Genomic DNA, 16,637 nt, shown 5'->3' on the forward strand with positions numbered 1-16,637 from the left:
TCAATGAAAGCTTGGTTTAAAAAAGGGAATTGGTCTTGGGGAAATGTTGTGAAACAGCATTTTGGCTTATGAAAGGAGATTATCAATTGAAATAAACATGAGATGCCATTTTTTACCCATCACAGTGCCCAAGATTTGAAAGTTTTATAGTACACACCCTACTGTGTGTGTGTGTGTGTGGAGGGAGTCAGACACTCTATACTGGGGGTGTAAATTGGTATAAACTCCATGGGGAGCAAAATTGACGATGTCTAATTTTTTAGAAATACACATGACTTTTGAGTCAACAATTCTGCTCCTAGAGATACATTGACAGAGGTACAAAGACATTTTCACACTGAATTCGTGACGTATTCAGATATCCATCAATAGAGGAATGGTTCAATGAAGTATTCCAGACAGTGCACGGTGTCTCGCTGCTGTGCGGCACGGTGGCTCACGCCTGTAATCCCAGCACTTTCAGAGGCTAAGGTTGGGGGATTACATGAGGTCAGGAGTTCAAGACCAGCCTGGCCAGTATGGCAAACCCCCGTCTCTACTAAAAACACAAAAATTAGGTGGGCATGATGGTGCACATCCGTAATCCCAGCTACTCAGGAGGCTGAGGCCGGAGAATCGCTTGAACCCTGGAGGCGGAGTGTACCTGCCCTCCAGCCTGGATGACAGAGCAAGACTGTCTCAAAAAAGTAAAGAAAAAAGAAGTATTCCAGATCCAGACAGTGACGTACAATTTATAGTTGTCAAGTATGTTCTATTTATGTGTCTGTGTGTGGACACATGCGTGTGTGTGTATATATAATCACAAATTGTAATATTTTATGCCTGAATCTGATTAGAATATCTCAAGAAACATGTGAAAGTGGTTGTCACTAGTGAGAACTGGGTGGCTGTAGGTCAGAGGTATAAGATAAATTAACTTTTTATTTCTGCTTTCTTATTAATTTTGAATTTTGTATCATCTGCATATATTATCTACTCAAAAAATATTAACAAAAGAGTTTCAAAAAAAAAAAAGAGCTCTTCAGTTTTAAGGGTAAGAATTGGGTTGCTCCCAACTGGGCATGGTGGCTCGTGCCTGTATTCCCGCCACTTTGGGAGGCTGAGGTGGGTAGATCACTTGAGGTCAGGAGTTCAAGACCAGCCTGGCCAACACGGCAAAACCCCATCTCTACTAAAAACACAAAAAAATTAGTTGAGTATAATGGTCACAAGCCTGTAATTCCAGCTACTCGGGAGGCTGAGGCAGGAGAATCGCTTGAGCCCGGGAGGCAGAGGCTGCAGTGAGCCGAGAATGCACCACTGCACTCCAGCCTGGGCAACAGAGCAAGACTCCATCTCAAAAAATTAAGTTGCTCCCTCTCAAGCATGTGCTTGGAGAAGAGGTAAAAAGCAGTGATTCCATCATGGTAGGAAGTGGGTAGCCTCACTCAGAAAGTACAAATGCAAGCAATCCGGGTTGATTAAGAAGTGAAACAAGGATCACCATACTCCGCTGCCCTCGGCCTGGCTTTGTTCCTTTCCTGCAGCCCCAGAAAAGGAAGGCGGGGTGTTTATTTTTCTAGCTTTCCTTTCTGCCTTGGTGACGTTTCCTTCTGTGAGTTGACATTGAGATGGTCAGAGAAGCAAAACACATGGAAAGGAAGGTGGAGGATTCTGTTTCCAGAGATTCGCTTACTAGTTTGTTTCTTGCATATCTTGAGTCTATTTCATAGGAACAGTGTGAGGATGTATTAAAAACTAGAGATAAAAATACAACTGGATGGAGGCTGGGATCCTCTTGTGCTCCGGTCCCAGAGCGCGTTCCTGATCTCCATTATAATAAAATCCTCGTGGGTATGCAGCCCAGGAGAAAAATACAGACAACAGAAGGAGTTTTTCATCAAGTTAAATTTAGCCCACTTTAAAACCCAAGATTTTTATCTCTCCTATTTTCAGTGTGTGTTAAAATGTCTTTTCTTTAATAAAATCATGGAGACAGCAGATGAAATTTGACTTGTTTAATTTTTTTCTTGTTTTTTTTTGTTTGTTTTGTTTGTTTGTTTGTTTGTTTGAGATGGAGTCTTGCTTTGTTGCCCAGGCTGGAGTGTAATGGCTCAATCTTGGCTCACTGCAACCTCAGCCTCATGGATTCATGCAATCCTCCTGCCTCAGCCTCCCGAGTACCTGGGATTACAGATGCGTGCTACCACGCCCAGCGAATTTTGTGTTTTTAAGAGAGACGGGTTTCACCATGTTGGCCAGGCTGGTCTCAAACTCCTAACCTCAGGTGAACCACCCGCCTCAGCCTCCCAAAGTGCTGGGATTACAGGCGTGAGCCACTGCGCCAGGCCCATTTTGTTTTCAATGTCCTAACGTCGCATATAAGAGACCGACAACCCTACAGATTGGTCCTCCCAATATTTAATTCCATTTTCAGATTGTACTGTTTCATGTTGCTCAAAGCCTGGAAACCCTCATCTAGCTAAGCGGGGAATTTGACACTTGAGGAAACTGAACCCAGGGAGACTGAGGTCCTCAAGTCAGCAACTAAGCGATGCTGGTGTTCCACTATGCACCTGCATTATTAGGCATGTCCTCCCACCAGGAAATTGTCCCCAAGGTTGTAGTTGTTGCAGTAATATTAGAAAGCCAATGAGGGGATGCATCCTTTTCTCTTCTAGGGATGGCCTGGGTGAAGATGCCTGAACCTGGTCTCAGGCACAGCACTGCCGTTGTAAGATAAATTTAGGTCACTGGACATCTGTCTGTCTCTGAGCTAAACTTGACCAAGGACTTGTAAGCTGAACAAGGAGCTCAGGTTATTTACTGATTAGGGTTGTGAAGTGTGGGTAGAGACCCACCCACCCAAAGCCCAGGATCGGACCTGATCATCCCTTATGAAAATATTTCATTTTCTCCTGAAAATATTTATCTGTTGTCTTGTGGAAGCTTCATTTTTCTCAGGGATGGAGACTATCTATTCACCTCATGGAAGCTTAAAAGGCAAGAGATGTCCTCCCATGCTGTTCCTCAGCCAGCTGTTCTTGGAACTCTTCTAAGTTCTGGAGCTCAGGTGTGGGAAACAGAAGGCCCTGTCTGCTCAAGGATCCAGCAATAGTCAGGAAAGTGTGTCTCTGGATTCTGATCACTCGGAACACTGAGAGCTGCGCTCACTTGCTACCAGCCTGCCACAGACCACCAGCTGGGTCCCGATAGCTCCTCTACAGCCTAGGGAGCAGGCAAGGATGTGCACAATGCAACAAATGCATTTGATGAACATCTAGGGAAAGGCAGGGTACACAGTGCCATGACCTCCCAAGCCCGTCCTTAGTGGGGGACACTAGGCACCAAATAGATAAATGTTCAAGTTATAATAGATAGCTCTTGCTATTGGGGAATGTAACATCTCAACAACGTAGTGGACCCGTGTTTAGCTTCCACTTATAAGTGAGAACATGCGATATTTTATTTTCTGCTTCTGAGGTAGTTTACTTAGGATGAATGCCTCAAGCTCCATGCATGTTGCTGCAAAGGACATGATTTCTTTCTTTTTTAGGGCTGTGTAGTATTCCGTGCTGTCTATACATCACATTTTCTCCTTCCTTCCTTCCCTTCCTTCCTTCTTTCCTTCTTTCTTTCTTTTTGAGTTTCGCTATGTTGCCCAGGCTGGAGTGCAATGACGCAATCTCGGCACGCTACAACCCCTACCTCCTGGGTACAAGCGATTCTCCTGCCTCAGCCTCCTGCATAACTGGGATTACAGGCGCGTGCCACCATGCCCAGCTAATTTTTGTATTTTTAGTAGAGATGGGGTTTTGCCATGTTGGCCAGGCTGGTCTTGAACTCCTGAGCTCAAGTGATCCACTTGCCTCAGCCTCCCAAAGTGCTGAGATTACAGGCGTGAGCCACCATGCCCAGCCTATCACATTTTCTTTATCCAGTCAGTCATTGGTGGACACTTAGGTTGGTTCCATGACTTTAGCTATTGGGTACAATGCTCAATATTTGGGTAATGGTTATGCTAGAAGCCCACACCCCACCAATACGCATGTATTAATAATATCCATGTAACAAGCACATGTGCCCCTAAATCTAAAATAAAATTACCTTTTTTTTTTTTTTTGAGACAGAGTCTCGCTCTGTTGGCCAGGCTGGAGTGCAGTGGCACCATCTCGGCTCACTGCACCCTCCACCTCCCAGGCTCAAGTGATGCTCCTGCCTCAGCCTCCTGAGTAGCTGGGAGTACGAGCATGTGTCACCACGCCTGGCTAATTTTTGTATTTTTAGTAGAGACGGGGTTTCACCATGTTGGCCAGGCTGGTCTCGAACGTCTGACCTCAGGTAATCCGCCCACCATGGCCTCCCAAAGTGCTGGAATTACAGGCATGAGCCACCGTGCCCGGCCAATATAATTATCTTAAAAGAATATGGTGGAGTCTCGCAGATATTCAGGTTCATTCCAGACCTACCTAGTGACTGCTGTAGCCACCTGAATTGCTCTTGGGTTTATCTGGGAATACCAGGCAGAGTTACCAAGACTGGGAAACAGACTGTGCATGATTTCCAAGCCCCACTGTCTCCTGCTTGAAGACACAAACACACTCAGCCCCATTTCCTTTTGCAGGATGTCCCCTGCCTTTTATCACTGGTGCAGTCCAGGGATGCTGGCTCCTAGCAACTGATGCTGGTGTGAGGGATGCCATGCTGGTGTCTGAGGGGTGATGGTGGCCACGGCACAGAACACCACATCAACCAAAGGGTGGGCGTCTTAGGGTGGCGTCCGCCAGCAGCTCCCTGTTGCTCGCGCCCCCTGGTGGCCTTCACTGGAAGTGGTGGCAGCATCGTTCCCAGGCAGCAACAGTGAGGGAGGGGTGGCGGGTGTGGATTGTGGCATTTGCAGTTCACCATTTACAGACTCTCCCAAGTACAACTCTCATGCAAGTCAGGGTGTGATCATGCTTTCTTTTAGCTGGAACTTCACCAAGAACTATTCATGTTTCAGGAAAAGCGCTTCACTAATGGCAATACCCCAGTGGCATTGGAGTCTCCAACACGACAGGCCATTGGCAGTCAGCATTTGCAGCTCTGGCCTCACAGTAATTAAGAAATCGATCACTTCCTCATGATTTCTGGTTGTAGTTGCATTATCTGCAAACATTTACATATTGTAATATGCATTATTTGCTGGCAGATTACTTTCCTACTATCTTTTGTTTACATGACAGATAATTGTGCTAATATTTTTTCAACAAGATGTGTAAGCAGGTTGCACTATCCATGGATTTTATTTGAGGATAGTAAGGGGTATTTTTAAATACTTGTTAGAGCAGGAGTGGTAGAATACCTGAGGTCCCAGTTGCTCAAGAGGCTGAGGCCTGAGGATTGCTTGAGTCTGGGAGTTCAGGGTCAGCCTGGGCAACATAGCAAGACCCCATCTCAAAAAATTAAAAACTTAGAATATTTCTTAGAACCAAGACCGCTGACTCTAAAGGCGTCAAACGTCATTGATCATTCTAAGGCCCACGGGAAAGGCAATAGGGGAAGAAAAAAAATTCTAAGTCAGAGTGGGGTGAAATGGATGGTGGTTCTCCCTCAAGACTGTTTCACAACCAGCAGACTTCCTGGATTTGGCAATGATGTTAAAGATCAAAACACCTCACTCAAAGATGCCCAAAGTGCAGAACATGCAATGGTAGCAGTCTTCACACAGCTCCAGCTCCTATTCCACAACTTCTCATTTCAGATCAGCTCTAAGAGCTTCGCCTAGAGCTCATGTCTTCATTATTCTCTAAACAACTCCGGAAGGCATGGAAATCTTTAAATCCTGTGTGTCTGTTACAGATGGGAAAGAGCCATTAAAAAACACCTGTAAGGCTGGACGTGCCTATAATACTAGCACTTTGGGAGGCTGAGGTGGGTGGATCACTTGAGGTCAGGAGTTCGAGACCAGCCTGACCAACATGGTGAAATCCTGTCTCTACTGAAAATACAAAAATTAGCCAGGTGTGGTGGTTGGTGCCTGTAATCTCAGCTACTCAGGAGGCTGAGGCAGGAGAATCACTTGAACCCAGGAGGAGGAGGTTGCAGTGAGCTGAGATCATGCCATTGCACTCCAGCCTGGGCAACAAGAGTGAAACTCCATCTCAAAAAAAAAAAAGTCTATAAAGATTCAGGAGGACACAGTAAGGATTAGTGTCTCCACAATGTGTATTTAAACCCTAGAAAGCAAGTGCCTTAGAAAGACCACGTGGTGAAACCCAGGTGATCATTCCTGGCACATTCCAATTGCACACTTCTGGTGGTGACCTCGGAATCCCTGCAAGCCTCTTTGACTCCAAACGGTACAGTAAGTGGCAGATGGCAAGACTGAGAAAAGATGAGTTATTATGTTTCGTCCCGTCATAAGTTCAGGGTACTGCCGGGTGTGCCTGGCATTCATTTCCCTGCTTGTGAGTTTTGAAAGTCTTGAAATTCATCCTTGTGACTGGTCAGGGGTTGTGGGTGCTCCAGGCAGGGACTGCAGTGGGGCTGGGGATGGATGAAGAGGAATAGAGGCTTTGTACTCATTGGAGAGGCTGTCAAAATGGAAAATGCATCCTGAGTGGGAAAGACAAGGTTGGTTGTGTAAGCCCTCTACACAAACACGGAAGAATAAGGGCAGATGCTAAGAGTGTAGTCTTCTGAGAACCACTGCCTGATCGCTGGCCAGTGCCAGGCTGCCAGGGGCCCTATAGAAGCAAAGCTTTAAATTAACGTGTCTGTTCTCCAAGAGATAGCTAGAGCAGACAGGCCAGCCTTTAACTAGACCCAGACAGGCAGCTTGCTGTCTATGCAGCCATCAAAAGGGCTTGTTTTACTTAAACAAACTATCTGTAAAAGCCTCTCTCTTTCTAGTTTGAAGGTAAGGCAGAAGCTTGACAGACAAGTACGTCAATAGGACATTAATATCAGTTGCTTTTACACATATCATTGAATTTTCTTTTCCATCTTTATGGAGATATCACTGACAAAAATTATATGCATTTAAGGCATACGATGTAATGTTCCCATGCAGGTATACATTGTGAAATAATCACCAGGATCAAGCTAATTCACGTATCCGTCACCTCATGTAGTTACCATTTTCTTTTTTGCTTTCTTTTTCTGAAAAATATTTTATGATGAGAACACTTAAGATCTATCCTCTCAGCAAATTTCAAGTGTACAGTACAGCATTGTTAACTCAGTCACATTGCTGTGCATTGGGTCCCCAGAACTTATTCCTCCTGAATAACTGAAAGTTTATATCCCTTGACCAACATCTCCCCATTTCCCCCTCCCCCAGCTCCTGGAAAGCACATTCTACCCTGTTCCTCTGTGAGTCTGACTATTTTAGCTTCTACATAGAAGTGAGATGATGCAGTCTGTTTCTTTCTGTGTCTGACACTTTTCACTTAGCACAATATCCTCCAGGTTTGGGAAAAAGACCATATAGAGTGTGTTGCTGATTAATTGTTCTCAACCAGCCAGCCCAGCGGGGTGGTTCATGTCAGATTGTTCGTAGGTGGCCACCAAGCCGTGATCAATGGTTAAAGTGGATCTTTTTCCAACGGAGATTTACACCATCAGGGGATGTCTATAAATGGTAGCAGGATCCTGTGCTGTTAGCATTGAGACCTTGGTTGTCAACTCTTCAAATCCAATGATCCCTGGGCTCAACCCTGAGATCCATCACTGCCCTGATGTCCCGGACACTTAGTGCTGCAAATCGCAACCTCGGGAGGTGTACCATGTCCCTCCTTCATTCTCACTCATTGCCCTTCCCACAGAATGGGAGTATGAATATTGATACAAGCATGCAATGCCTAATAACCACACCATGGAAAATGGGGGTATCCATCCCCTCAAGCAATGTATCCTTTCAAAATCAAGTTTTCTTAGTTCCTTTCCTTATGAATTAAATTTGGACAAAAAGTTTGTAATATCTGGATTTTCATAAGAGATATACTACTTGTTTATTTCATCGACCCTCTTCCTGGGGTGCACGAGGGATCAGAGCATGGAGAATAGTTAATGTTTCTCAGTTAGGGCAGCAACCTCTTCTCCCACTTTGTCAGTGACTCTCCCTCATCCCCAAGTCCCAGAGTGAGTCTCCTGATAAGGAATTACACTCTACATTCGTATTTCCCAAGAAAAGATAATATAAGATTACATCCGTCACATCAGGCCTCCTCTTTTCTAGACTGTAAGGTCTAGAAGAAGAAACTACATCTTAATCGTCTTTGTAGGCACCAGCACCTATGCCAGTATATGCCACAGTTAGTAAATAAATATTTGTCCAAAGGATGCATTAATGAATGAACAAATGATTGTTCACATTTGATATAAGCATCAATAAAATGTCACCATAATTATCAAAAATATGTATCAGGTAGCTAGAATATAGTTACTAAGAAAACATCCACAATCGATCTGCCTAAGCCAGCCTTCACCATGTTCTCATAAACCCATAAGCACTGGCGCCTGTGAACTTGCTTGTATGAATGAATCTTCAAGTTTCTCTGTCTTAACACTGGTGTGGTTCTACTTCCTCCCTGGTACCCAGTTACTCCAAGTGGCTCCTATCATTCACTAAAATCTGAATTCATGATCAATGTCTCTTCGGGGTGACATCCACATACACTAATTTCCTGTGCATTCTTCAGGCTAACTCCCTTCTGGTCAGTTTCTCTCCTTTGGAAACTATTAAAGTGACTTTTGTTGGAAGAACAGAATGTTCTGAACACATTCTTCCTAGAGCCCCAGTGCGAGAGTAAGAGCCACACACTCTGTCCAAATCTTGTACAGTATCTTATCCCTGAAGTTTGCTGTTTACACCTAAGAGAAGCCAATGCACTGACTGTTTGTTTTTTGTTTTGTTTTTGTTTTTGTTTGAGACAGAATTTAGCTCTTGTTGTCCAGGCTGGAGTGCAATGGCGTGATCTTGGCTCACTGCAATCTCCATCTCCCGGGTTCAAGCGATTCTCCTGTCTCAGCCTCCCAAGTAGCTGGGATTACAGGCACATGCCACCATGCCCAGCTAATTTTCGTGTTTTTAATAGAGACAGGATTTCATCATATTGGTTAGGCTATCCACCCGCCTCGGCCTCACAAAGTGCCTGGATTACAGGCATGAGCCACCATGCCTGGCCGCATTGACTGTTTTTAAAGTCCCCCCAAAAATTGTCTTAGAAAATAGTCATGTAAAGTCACAGTTGAGACTGGGAGACTCCACTGCCTCTTGGCAACTGCTTTAAATGAGAAACAATAGCTCTTCTCCATGGTCTGATCCCTTGTCCATCCCAGGAAGAGGGTTGATGAAACAAACAAGTAGCATATCTCTTATGAAATTCCAGCTATTAAAAACATTTTGTCCAAATTTAATTCATAAGGAAAGGGACTAAGAAAACTTGATTTTCAAAGGATAAATGCTTGAGGGGATGGATACCCCCATTTTCCATGGTGTGATTATGATGCATTGTATGCCTGGATCAAAATATCTCATGTAACCCATAAATATACACACTTACTATGTACCCACAAAAATTAAAAATAATTTTTAAAAGAAAACTTGATGTTGAACACTCCTCTGAGATCGCTGGGAAACTAGAACAATGTTGCACATATGCAGATACATACCCTCCTTCGTGGTCTCCTGATGATAGGGCCCCTCGTGGGCATCAGGCTCTCTTGCTTGGTGAGAGAAGGCACTTGGCTTTTTGAGGACCTTCAGGGCAGCTATGGTTTTAACAAAAGATGGCAACTCTGTGACAAGAAGTCCTCTCATGTTGAGACTGCTGCTGATGCGATGCAGCTGGTTATTGAATCAATTTCAAACATGGCAAACCCATGAGCCCCTAGGAAGGCCTGTAGCTCCGTTAGCCCATCAGGGAAACAGATTTTCTGCGCATTCTTGGCTGTTGAAGACATTCATCACAGCACTGTCCGCCCCTTCCTGGTGCCGTTCCTAACAAGAGACACCTGCTGTGGGACCCGCTCTAATTCTTCCATTAGAGGCCTGAAAACAAAATAGAAACCGTAACTCGAAGAACATGTATGTACAATTTCTGACCAACTGCAAGCTAAACTCGTCAGACAGACTCCAAATCTGCTTTTAAAATAACACCATGCTTTTTGTCCATTTCTTTATCTTTGCCCTTAATTTTATGGTAGCTTTGTTTAAGTGTGAAATGTTGAATTAAGTCTGTGTGTACCTCCTTTGGGAAATGAAAATTCACAGAGAGATACTAAAATGGAGAGTTTTCACTGTTCATACCTAAGAGAGCTCTGGCATGCAGGGAGGGGAGTTTTACTGTAAAGCAGAAACGTTCTATTTATATTTCCCTCTCAGTCTCATGAGGGCCACCTTCTTTGACATCAACATTGACTGTTAAGTGGTCACGCTCTGTTTGCAGTCAGGAGACTGGAGTTTAATAGAAAGTGTTTAGGGTACTAAGAGGACAGAACTGGGCGCTGGCTTGCTAGACCAAGGCTGTTTTTGTGACTACGGTCACAGCAAGGATGGCCATTAGCGTCTCGACAACGAAGTGTCCCTGAGAGATTTTCTCAGGCCTGAAAAACTGTCCAAAGCAGTATCTTTCTTAGGATGTATGATTTCAGCCTTAAAAAGGGAAGAGAGTCCGACGCAGGCTACCCCGTGGGTGAACCTTGGGGACGTTACACTAAGTGAAAGAAGCCAGTCACCAAAGGACGAACACTATACGATCTCACTTATACGAGGTTCCTAGAGTGGCCAGATTGATAGAGACAGGAAGTAGAATAGTGATGGCCAGGCAGCTGTGGGAGGGGAGAAATGGGGTTATTTTTTAATGGTTACGGTGTTTCCATTTTGCAAAACGAAGAGAGCTCTGGAGATGGGCGCGGGTGTGATAGTGACTATCCTTAAGGCCTCCAAATTTTTCTTTGGCAATAATCATGTAAAGTCATTGTTGAGACTAGCAGACTGCCTTAAATAAGAAACACTAGCTGTTATCCACGGTCTGATCCCTTGTCCATCCCAGGAAGAGCATTGATGAAATAAACAAGTCTATCTTGTTTATTCCAGTACAGTGTGAACCAAGTACAAGGTGAGTGTACTTAACACTACGGAACTATACACTTAAAAATAGTTAACGTGGCAAATTTATGGGAAGTATATTTTACCACAATTTCCAAACATTTTTAAGTTAAAAAAAAAAAAAAAAGAAAAGAAAAAACTCTGGAAGCGGAAAAGGAGGAACCGCATTTGCAAGATTTCATGGATATTCTGTGACTGGCAGAAGCTTGAGGAGTTGACAGGAGATATTAAATTTTTTCCTTGATGTTTATCTACTCTTGCAGCAGAGGGGGTGTGGAGGATGGAGAAGGAAGAGAGTGTGAGGGATCTAATAATATTCTGAGGAAAAACTTAGTACCCGCACAACTTTCGTTTCCTTGTTTTTCACAAGACTATGTGCTTTTCAGTCATCGTGTACAAAACAAGGTCTGATACGTTCTCTACAAAGAACTATTGATGGTGTGTCTGTGTGAATTGCCCTAGCATTGGTCACAGCCAACTTCTGTAGGACCCACTGCCCCCATTCGACAATACACTCCAGTGTGTTTAGCCATTTATGAAAGGTCAGAAATCAACTGAGAAATGGGCTGGAGTCAAAAACATGTGGCCCTATAAATATCAGAGTCAGACGGTCTATTCCATTTTCCCCACTCTTGCTTTCACCCCATCTCACTTCTCTCTTTCACTCACTGGTGAGGTTCTCTGCACTTGGCCAGCACCTCGGACTGTGAAGTTACACAGAGAAGGCAGTGGCTGCAGTCTTCATCTGGGCACCTCACTTTATGCCCAGTCTGGTCCCATAGCACCATTATTAGAGTCTGGTGTTTGTTTTTTTCAAAATATCCTTTTACAGTTTCTGGCTACAGCGCTCTAGCAGTCCAGCCTGCGATGTTCTGCTTTCTTTTAAGGGTTTCTACTTCCCATTAGTGGCAACCCTGCCTTGTGATCAAATCTGACGCCGGCGGTGTTTCCTGAGCTGGGGAGTTTGCAGGTCTGATCTGTCAGCGGGGACTGAGAGCAAATCGGGACATTCATCATGACTTTGGCTGCCAAGCTGGAAGACTTTGAGCTGACACTGGAGCACCTGCTCATGGACGTGTTTGTAAGTAAAGGCTTTTCCTATTCCAGGCACAAGAGAGTCTCCCCTGCCACTCTGAAAATCCTTGGGACCCTGTCCCCATTACGGAATCTCATTCTCATCTGCAACTGTGCAATTCCCAAGTCCTCATGATTTATTCTTACTCACGTGCGGTCGGGGGAGAAAACCATAAAGTTCCTCAATGCCTGAGTGGCACTGAATAGTCCGTGCAGATCAAATAGCAGAGATGTGGGTTTAGAATCAAGTCACTTGCAGAAATCTGAATGAATAGGCTGTAGAAACAGAAAACATTTGCCAGAAGAGATCAAAGCAACTTCAATAGCTATTCCCTGAAAGAACCAGATTTGTTTGTTTAGGAAGTGACCATTCCAGAAAAAAAAGGGAGGAGGGTGCTCAAAATACTAATTTTTTTGTAGAGAATGCTGCATCTAGGATAGAGGCATGAACTTCACTGTCCCCAGAATTCTAGTGTCTGGATCCCTGCTACTTGGAGAGGCATTCAGTTACCAAGAGTTCCTCGGGAAGTGATTTTATGGCCTAAGGCTGTTTGAGAGATTTGCTGCTAAAGAAAAGAGCAGCTGACAAGGATACTTCTATTCCTGTGATGGTCTTAGCGACGCTGTCTTCCAAAACTCCAGGGCATGCATTGCAACCTTCACATCATTCCTATCTTAAACCAACCGCACTCTCTTCCAGTACTTTTCTCGGGGTTTTCTGTTGGCCATGGGTCTGTTCGTTCTGCGTTACTCACAGGGGTTTAGGGAACTGCAGACTGTGAAATGCACAGGTGGTGTGGCAGCTGAAACGTCTTCTCGATCCAAGAACAACACTGGGCTGCCCACGGGAAGGCGGCTGTGAGCTGTGTTACCTTTCCAGGACCCGCCAGTCTGCGTCTCGCATCTGGAGAAGGCTATGGAAGGTTGGCGCTTTCTTTGTAGTACACCAGTGAGTCCTTTTCAGGAACCTTTCAGGGAATGGTGTGTTTTGGCAGGCGTGAGAGTCTGAGGCTTTTTTTTTCTTTCTTTATTAATTTAAAATTTGTCTTCAAATTGAGGCAACATTGTGCTGGCAGAATTCCCAGAGGGAATCGCCCTTCCCAGGGCTGGGTCTGGGGCTCTGGGCGACTCGCATTCATTCTGACCTTAGTGTTGGAAGTTACGCCTGGAGGAAGAACGTGTCCAGCAGGGAGAGCATCCTTCTGGATTTCCAGGGGGTGGGAGATTCATGACCAGGGTCATGACTTTATGAGAAGTATGAATAGAAACTGAACTGCAGACAGGGAGGTTTCTTGGACCACTGATTTCCTCTGCCTGGCCGCCCTGCCTGGGACAGCGGCTGGTGGCTGTGGAGTCACTCTTGGGGGTGATCTGTGGCATGCCAAAGGGTTGGTGTGAGTTTGGTCATATTGGAGGAAATGAATTAATCAGGGAACTGTTTTATTTAAATACCACAAAGTTATTAATACATTCTTCTTCTCTCCTTAACTTCCCCTACCCGCAGGCTCCTCTCCTAATACTTCTACCACCTTCATCTCGTTTCAAAGCTCCAAGATGCACTCCCCCTTGAGAGAAAATGGAGTCAGACACTGCATCCTTTACTCTAAATACAAACCATCTTTTCATAGTCCTAGTTTGCATCCTTGACTTCTCACTTGAACTCACCTTCTCATCCTCTCGCAGACGGTACTTCTCCAGTTCTTCCACCCATTATCATCTCTAGCCCAACCCCCCCACACTTAATTTTTACCCCTTATTTACATAGCATTTGCCTGCCCTCTGTAGCAACATTTTTGTGCCCCTGCTTCTCCCTTAAGAAGCATTTAAATCACGTTTAGCATTATGCAACGTCTATATGAAATCATATGATTCCAACAAATTCAGGCAGCTAGACAAAGGTTTGGGCCAGATCACACAAGGTTTTGGAGGTCAAGTTCTCTTTTAAGCCTATCTCCTATAATTTCCCATTGTGAGTTCCCCACTCCACACTGATCAACATCAGTCTCTGCGAGGCAGCGAGCCTCTTCTCATTACTATGTCTTTGTGCTTGTAATTCTGCTTCCTCTTGACCTGTCTGAAGTTCATACATCCTTCAAGCCTCAATGAAATTCTCTCTCCTCTGCGAAGCTTAGACACGTGGATTTCCATGGCACTTTCTCCCTGTACCACTCATTGTTCATTGACCTTGCTTGGTTAATTATCTCATTCTGTGTCTCTATCTTGCCTCCTCCTCAAGGTGATCCTGAGATCCAAAAGGCAAGAATGCCTTTGTAACCTCCGTGGCACCTAGAATATTGTATACAGGGACCTCAATAGATACATATCAATCGCTTGATTTTTAACTAGTATATTTTTACTGTCATTGTAAAATTTAACTTTTGGTGGGGGCAATAAAATGCAAAAAACAGAAATCTCATGGTTGCCGCATTTCTTACCAGGTTGTAATCTGGTGTCTGACACAGTCATTTCAGATGCCATCCTGTGATATACTGAAGAAATCATTGGATGCAAAAAGAATAGGGACCCTCTTTTTTGTTTGTCATATGTTATTGTAAGATATCGGTGAGGTACAGAAAAGCCCATTAAACATGTATGTATAGTCTAAAGGATTATTTACAACATGAACACCCGGTGTAACCACCATCCAGATTAAAAATGAAATACTGGCCGGGCGGGGTGGCTCAAGCCTGTAATCCCAGCACTTTGGGAGGCCGAGACGGGCGGATCACGAGGTCAGGAGATCGAGACCATCCTGGCTAACACGGTGAAACCCCGTCTCTACTTAAAAATACAAAAAACTAGCCGGGCGAGGTGGCGGGCGCCTGTAGTCCCAGCTACTCGGGAGGCTGAGGCAGGAGAATGGCGTGAACCCGGGAGGCAGAGCTTGCAGTGAGCTGAGAACTGGCCACTGCACTCCAGTCTGGGCGACAGAGCGAGACTCCGTCTCAAAAAAAAAAAAAAAAGAAAAGAAATACTGTGAGTGAGGACTCTGGGAGTCTCTGGGTATCCCCTCTAGATTAAAATTATCTCCCTCCCCCAGAGTGAAGCACAAACTTTCCCCAGTTTGCTTGCTCACATTTATTTATTTATTTATTTATTTATTTGAGACAGGGTCTCCCTCTATCCCTCCGGCTGAAGTGCGGTGACGTGATCATGGCTCACTGCAGCCTGGACCTCCTAGACTCAAACAATCCTCACACCTCAGCCTCCCAAGTAGGTGGGGCTATAGGTATAAGCCACCTTGCCCGGGTGGTTTGGTTTTGGTTTTGTTTTTTTTAATTTTTGTAGAGATGAGGTCTTGTTATGTTGCCCAGGCTTGTCTTGAATGTCTGGGTTCAAGCAGTCATTTGCTTCAGCCTCCCAAACTGCGAGGATTATTCCAGGTGTGAACGACCATATCTGGGCCCCCCTGTTTTTTATAAAGATTTTTCTTTATTTTGTGTATAGCTTCCCCACTCAAAGAAAATTGAGGAGGGGCTTTGAAGTCTCATGGGCTCAAGTCTCAGTCCCAGCTGGGTTCCACTTCCTAGATGTGAGATTGTTGGCAATCGTTTCCTCTTTGTGAGCTTCAGTTTCCATATCAATAAAGTGCAGCTAACGCTACCCAGCTTACAGGATCATGGTGAAGATTCAGAAGAGGTGACATAGAGCAAATGCCCAGGGGCGTGTCTGATGCCAACGAGGCACGTGGTAGGTCAGTTCTCTTCATCCCTTACCTTGCCCCTAAAAAAGGCATCTGTTTTAGGTGGCTTGCTGCAATCCATCATTTCCCTTTCCTTCACCTCTAAAGCTGTCTCCCACTATTACTCCCTAACCCTCCCCCCTTGAGTGACCGGGAATTCAGGTTCTTTCTAAGCACAGCCTTCACTCCCTGCCTGAACTACAGCAACCTGTGGCTGTTTCTCCTGCTACCAAAATTGCAGGAGCCCTGTGCTCCCGCTGGCTTCCCTAGCATGGCCTCTAAGCAGAAAAAAACAAAACAAAACAAAACAAAAAAACCTCTGGGCTGCCTTATTCCAGAGTCACCTGCCAGAGGAGCCAGGGAGATTGCCTGATGCCCCACAGGGTATGAGAAGCTAAAAACCTAAATAAGAACAAAAGAGGACTTGACATCTATAGGCCAGTGTGTCGTCTCCCAGCCTTGCTGGGGACTGTAGCCTTTCTCGTGTGAGTTCGATGATCTAGAAAGAATATTTGCATCAGACGCCTATTAGCCTTGGGTTTCCTCTGTAGCTGATGGCATGCTCATTAGGATGTCATCCCACTATCTCAAGAACAGCTGTTTCCATATTGACACTTCTTTTCTGGGATTACAAAGGGCCACTGGGGGGCTTTGGGGGAATGCAAGGCTTCTGCAAGATGAGATAAAAGGGACATATCAGACTGGTGTTTCATAATTAGTTGTCATCACTCTGGGGCGTCTCTAGCTGCTGCTGTGCTGCTGGGTTCATGAGAGGAAGCAGCACACATGTTCGTGTGCACAAGCTCG

The 16,637-nt window shown here is 44.9% G+C and overlaps 1 protein-coding gene and 1 long non-coding RNA gene across 5 annotated transcripts in view; both read left to right on the top strand.

Moving 5' to 3' along the window:
• FRMD4A (FERM domain containing 4A) overlaps positions 1-16,637 on the top strand; it is a 544,823-nt gene that overhangs the window by 146,773 nt on the left and 381,413 nt on the right. The gene's annotated exons all lie outside the window — the stretch shown is intronic.
• LOC117082547 lies at positions 11,717-14,878 on the top strand. Its single transcript, XR_004436661.1, has 3 exons — positions 11,717-12,155; positions 12,906-13,071; positions 13,653-14,878. It is a non-coding gene; the product is annotated as an uncharacterized LOC117082547 (long non-coding RNA).

The sequence above is a fragment of the Trachypithecus francoisi genome, unplaced genomic scaffold, assembly GCF_009764315.1.
Source record: "Trachypithecus francoisi isolate TF-2019V2 unplaced genomic scaffold, Tfra_2.0 Lachesis_group9, whole genome shotgun sequence".
Taxonomy (NCBI): domain Eukaryota; kingdom Metazoa; phylum Chordata; class Mammalia; order Primates; family Cercopithecidae; genus Trachypithecus; species Trachypithecus francoisi.